Source organism: Oreochromis niloticus, unplaced genomic scaffold, assembly GCF_001858045.2.
Source record: "Oreochromis niloticus isolate F11D_XX unplaced genomic scaffold, O_niloticus_UMD_NMBU tig00007340_pilon, whole genome shotgun sequence".
NCBI classification, from domain to species: domain Eukaryota; kingdom Metazoa; phylum Chordata; class Actinopteri; order Cichliformes; family Cichlidae; genus Oreochromis; species Oreochromis niloticus.
Window position 1 is genome coordinate 315,076 of NW_020328498.1, and position 6,595 is coordinate 321,670.

Below are 6,595 nucleotides of genomic sequence, written 5' to 3' on the forward strand. Positions count from 1 at the left end.
CTGCATGGGCTGAGCTGTAGCTACATCGTAAGGTTTTAAAAACTGAGCTTTCAAATGATTAGTGGTGATAAAAGCCGAGGGAGGCCAACAGTGATCACTGACTGCTTTTAGGAGCTTTTTGAGATTAAATAGAAGACAATACAAAACATTAAACATGTTAACAACATAAAACCCATATTAAACGCAGACTACTTTAGGCCCGGAAGCAGGATTCGTCACGCCATCACTTAAAGACCAGATAGCCTATTAGTTTTCTTTTCAATGCACTCTAAGGTCATAGCAAATTAGAAAAAAAAAAATCCTAATGAGTGATTTTGCAGAACTTAATTCTATTTATAGACTTGCTAATTATTTGGCATTATTGCAGCAAACCAACCTATGAAATGGATGAAACACCGTGACTGGGTTCCAGCGCTACACAAGGGACCTGCTTCAAACATACCACCATGCCAATCAGATTACTTCTTCCATGTGAGGATGAAGAGGTGACCCTTCTGGATAAGACGGTGAAGGTTTGCTGCGTTTTGGTGAACAGTGTGGTAGTAAAACCAGGGAAAAATGAAACTTGCTCCTGTTAAATATTAAGTCTTGTGCTGTATAGACAGCGGTAATTTTTCAGAAGATAAATTGAAGTAATTGATAGTAAATTAAGTGGTGTTAGTAGTGGGTGATATCGTGTAAATGCTGTCATGATTTTGTGTAAACATTTTGTCTTTTATAAACTATAAATGACATGGATTCTACATTGTAACTGATGTGATGTTCTATAAAGTGGTTTTAATAAAAAAAAAAGAGGCAAAAATTAGTTTGTTTCTTTATTGAACTTTTGAACAGTGGGACTCAGTCAGTACATATTCAGTAAATGCAAATTATTTACATTGCAGTGCACTTCAGGCATAAATCTAGACCCCTATATAAAACATTATGGGTCATTCCCACAACCCACAGTTTTACTGTGCTCCAGCAAAGTATCCAATAGCAGTGACAACTCCTCCACAGTAGCAGCTGGGATTTTTCTTTTTTGAGGACGGCTTCTTTTACCTTTCAATACGGATGGTCTGTTTATGTTTTGATCCAGAGCCGTTTTGGGGCAGCTGAAGAGGACAAGTCTATCTTATGGCCAACCTCTGGCTGTATCTTGGTCATATTACCAGGCAAAACCCAGTATACAGGTTCATCTGTAACAGTCCTTGTGCAACGGATCTGCACAGTTGCTTCTACTTTAAAAAGAAGAGCAGTGACGTGGCTGCAGGTCTCCACGATTCCGGCCATACAGGTGCAGTGGGCGGCTTCAACCTTCCCTGTGATGCTCACAATGACCCATGGCTGCAATGCTGGTTCATTCAGTCTTTGAGAGTGCAGGACCTGAAACATACAAAGTTAATTTAAAGACAAGGACTTTAATGAGCCAAGGCCGACATAAATGTGTTTTATCTACTTTCAAATCCATTTATCATAAATGTAACAAAGTGTTTAGAAAGTTAGCACATACATGTAATTTTTCATTTTTTATGTATCCATCTATAGAACCTACATGTTATATTCCAAATCTGCCTGTTCTCTTTCAGAACCCTGCCTTCAGAAAATGAAACTAAAGTATGTATTGCAAGGATGTAATCACTTTCAAGATGGAGAAAGCATAAAGTTTGACATAGGTCCATAATAGGTGACAATTATGGACACGTAATATGATAAGGAGATTCTGCAGGTCATTAATCAATGTACTATAGTAAAAAATGCATTTTTTGTGACACAGGAAGCAAGATATGTAATTAGGATTATTTCTAATATGAATAAATAATTGCAATTTCTTTAACCACTGAGAATAACTAAATCCTTCAGGACAATGTCACATCAATGCACTGAACTCACTATGGCTACGTTCACACTGCAGGTCTTAATGCTCAATTCCGATTTTTTTTTTTTATTTTAAATCTGATGTTTTTGTCTGCTTGTTCACACTACAAATAAAATGCGACAGCAAACGCGCTCCTTTGTGAACCCTCAAAGTGGCCCGCATACGCAAAAGCAGACGTCATACACAACGCGCTCCGTTTAGACCCAGAGCAAACAATATTGATTGACTGATGGCCCTTAATATAAAGACTTGTTTCAGACTTTGCTTTAAGTTATTTTGTTATTTACATATGGCCTAATAATTATCCTTATTGCTGTTTTAGAGAGGAGCGGTGCTTCAAAGTATATGCAGATTTCTGTCAGAATCTGGAGATTTTACAGTACAAATAAATAAATAAAATGTACACGTTGTCTTCCCAACAGTTTTACTAACATCTACACGGGATGGACACAAAGCGCTCATATGTTCTCAATGTCTTCTCGGGCGCTACTCCAGCGCTGATAATTGGCGTTTTGTGTCAGTGACGTAAAAGACGGATTTAATGCAACATGACCGTTCAAACAGCAGTCGCTTTCTAAAACATCAGATATGTATCGGATTCAGTACAACATACGAAAGTGACCCATTTGAAAATATCGGATTTGTGCTGTTTTTACACTGTCATACCATGATTGGATATGGGTCGCATACGGTCAAAAAAGTCCGATTTGATGCGCTTTCGCGTGCAGTGTGAACGTAGCCAGAGCCTCCACATCCTCTCACTGTAATTTGTCCCTCATGAATGAATTTATGATTGCACTAATTTGAATGTTCGGGGGAAAATCAAACGCATTTTACTCACAGTACCCTACAAACGTCACTGCTGTTTAGTTTTCTGTCTTCATTTATGTTGGAAGTGACAGCAGAGCTGTACGTTTGAATTTGTTTCCAAAATCCCTCAGTTAGGACATGCTATATTGTATTTAGATGGAATCTAGCGAGCTAACTTCCTGCTAATTTCGTTTTCATGGATGCCTGGATGATAAACTCAATTGTTACACATGGTAGATCAGAACGCTGATCATTTTATTACAGATGAAATACTTTCGATAGTTTTTCAACTCTCAGTGATGCCACAGTGATCCTGTGATTTATGGACCTGCAGCGGAGTTTGAGCCCAGACACGGCTAGTGATGTCAGACTTAAAGACCAGATAAAGAGTGATATGAACATATCTATAACTTACCGGAATGAAAATGTCTGGAGCACACCAACAGATATTTGGAGATGGAAGAAAACTGGATATCAGCTCGTCTCACAGCTGCTATCCAGACTAGACGCCTTCTTTTGGTAACATCCGATACATGAGCTGCCTCATGCTGCTTCCAGGTGGGGAAAGAATGAAAAGATAAACCATTTTCAACCTTATTCCCTTGCCGGTCGTGCGATCTAACTTTACAACCGACCGCACAGCAAGTGCGAACCATAGCTGGTGTTATCCGTGTACTTTCGCTCCTCTTTCGCTAGCGCCAGAAACATGGCGCCTCAACCCAAAATCCTGGCCACGCCCCCTCTCGTGACATCACTCTCCAAAAGCCCTATTAGGCTAATCGTTGTGTCACTTCCGGTATTTCAGACAATCCCTTTCCGTCAAGGATTTTTAATTTGTTGCGGTTTTTTAATTTGTTGTGGATTTTTAATTTGTTGTGGTTTTTTAATTTGTTGCGGATTTTTAATTTGTTGCGGATTTTTAAGTTGTTGCGGATTTTTAATTTGTTGCGGTTTTTTAATTTGTTGCGGATTTTTAATTTGTTGTGGATTTTTAATTTGTTGCCGTTTTTTAATTTGTTGCGCTTTGCACTTCCCAGCCACCGTAGTTTTGTAGCAGTGTGTACACCTGAGACTGTCACCTGTCTGTCTGTCCTGCACTCTCTCTCTGTTTCTTTCTCTCTGATTGTGGAATAAAAGTATGAACATGTATTTATAAGTCACACTTGTGTTTGAATCCTGCAGCTTATCACACATTTGATTTCCATGTGTGACAACTGCAAGTGTCCAGAGTGAGGACAGACTGAGGGACCCACTGCTGCACATCATCTGTGAGGCTTTGCACCCCTGATGATCCACCAGGACAAACTCAGCAGTGTGTGAGGAAGAGGAGGAGGAAGAGCCAGCAGCAGCTGACAGATGGAGAGAATAGACAGACTGTTCCCTGTTTGTGAAGGACTGCTAGGAAAGTTTAACATAACTAATTGTCTGTCCTGAATCAGTCTTATTAGGTAATGTTCAAATAATGTTATCATCCCAGTGTTTTCAGTGTGGGAGAAAGTACTCAGGGCCTTCAAGTTACACACTATGAAAGGCAGCAACAAGTTTAATATTCAGAAACCTAAAGTATGTATCAGCAGCAGAATGGAGCTAAAAATAAATGTTTGTTTCAGTTCTATGAAGCTTTGAGTATTTTGGATTAGTAGCACTGCTGTGTTTGTTGCATCATATTGCTGTAACTGTTTATATGCTTTATATATTCTGAGCTAAGTTGATCTATAGTGTTACATCATATTCTATAAGGATGTTATGTGTTTGTTTACTTTCTGCCCAGTTTGACCCATTTAGCAGAAGTCAGCCTGTTTAAGGCTCTGATATCTATTCTGTATGACTTAAAGCAGTTATGACATGGTCAGATTTTCTCACCCAATAAAGGAATATTTCATATATCAGTCTGATCTTCATTCTATCAGAAACAGTTATCACAGCTCGTACATTTTCTTTTTCCACACATATATAAGCATTGAGCCAAATTTAGTAATGCCAACATATTGAAAGAACAATGTTTGTCTCTTATATATAATACATCTGTATATACACTGTCAGAGATACTTGTCTTTGAGTGAAGATTTAAGGTGATAGGAAATATAAATAACTGCTACTTGCATTTTTGACCCAGAGTTCAAGCTCATATGTATATATATATATATATATTCTGACAATACATATAATATTGTCCATATTATATTAACATTACCACAGTGAGATGACTTTAGTCTCATGAATAACATTAGCTAATTGTTATTTACTAACTAATCTTGAAATGACTGTTCAGTACAGAAATGAAGCCCAACTATCATGTTTTACAGTCCTGTGGTCTCAACTAATCAAAGTGATGTCATGACAAAAATGAATGAACAACAAAACATTTTTTTCTCCTTCATTTCTGTCACACAAAGCTGTATGAAACATTTCTCGCGGTTAGTATCATGGTTGCTAGGCAACCTGAACAGCACGACGAAGGCTAGACCGTCCCATTTCACAAGCCTCTCACTTCCGCACTTCCCGTACTTGTAGTACGCACCGTACGTAGTACGCGTAGTGTGCGTACTTCAAGCGTGCAGACCCTGAATTGGGACACAGCCTCCCTCACAATACACTCTGTGCACCTTAGCATATGCTACTTCCGGTGGGGAAACTCCTGTAGGGCGCTTCGTTTCTGGTGTGATGTTTGCTCCTTGTTTACTGCCGCTTTTTCCAAAACAAGTATACCAAATGGATGAATCAAATAGAGATTTACATTTCTCAAGATGTCTTGGGCATTTACGGAATATATATGTAGATGCTGTTCATAGACCTGTCGATATTTTTCCCCTGCACCTCAGAGCAAAGCAGAGAAAGGATTCAAATTCTATATTTCTCAGTATTTGTAAACAGCGGTCCCTCCTTTATCGCGGGTATTATGTTCTAACAGTAACCAGCGATAGGTGAAATCAAGTAGCCAATTTTATTTTTTGAATGTGTACAAAGTTTTGTCGACATTGTTGTGTTTGTCGGGGAAAAAACGTAAAAACGTTCAGCACTGCACTTCAGAGTCACACTGCTAGTGAGCCATGCAGCGATTCTGTACTGTACAGGAGAGACGTCATGGAGGAGATTGTCTGCAGCCGATCAGGACGCAGGACACAATGTGACTTAAAAAAAAAAAATAAGCATGCAACCTTGCACTAAAAAATCTGCTAATCAGCGAGGTGAAAGGTGAACCGCGTTACAGTGAGGGACCACTGTAATGTTGAAGGTAAGTAGCAAAATACCCTTCTTAAATACTAATGTATGGAAACCCTCACCAGCAATCATTCATTTTTTGTGTGGCTTTTTTTCACGGTTTGTTAACATTCTGTGTAGGTGTGTACTTGACTAACTTTTGGTTTGGTTTTGTAATGCAGTTCTGCTTGTGTTGAGTGATGTAAACAATCGATCTAAACTCTTTAAACGTAAAAAATGACCATTAGATTTTTTTATGACACAGCAGTGGTGAGTGTTCCCACCTTCTGCTCTTTGTAACTTAACGCATTCTTTCCATTTTTGTGTTTTGGACATGATTTTGGAGTATATCTTCGCAGTAGCGATTGACTGCAAAGTAAAGCTACTGGAAATGTACAACCCTACATCTGGTCTCAAACCAGGAAGTTAGAATTTTCTCATGCACAGGGTCCATCCCTCTGCGACCGAAAGCATCCAGGAGTGTAAACAAAAATATATACTCATAGTCAGACGGGGGGGGGGACAACCAAAACACTGCACACGGAAAATAAACAAATACATGAGGCCTGGGTCCCTACCCCCACTCCATGACAAGTGGCCATCTGATCTACACATTTTTGTTTGATGGACTCTGTCTGAAGCTGCCTTTAAAGTTTTTGTCTCCCTGTATTTTACCTCCTATTGTGCCTTGCCTTACAAAGTAGTATATCAAAGTTTGCATGTCCT

General features: G+C 39.0%; 1 long non-coding RNA gene across 1 annotated transcript; it reads right to left on the bottom strand.

Annotated features, from left to right (window-relative positions):
* Nucleotides 1-802: 802 nt before the first annotated feature.
* LOC112845424 (uncharacterized) lies at nucleotides 803-3,606 on the bottom strand. Its single transcript, XR_003218234.1, has 2 exons — nucleotides 3,084-3,606; nucleotides 803-1,365 (listed from the first exon to the last, which is right to left on the bottom strand). It is a non-coding gene; the product is annotated as an uncharacterized LOC112845424 (long non-coding RNA).
* Between the last annotated feature and the right edge of the window lie 2,989 nt (nucleotides 3,607-6,595).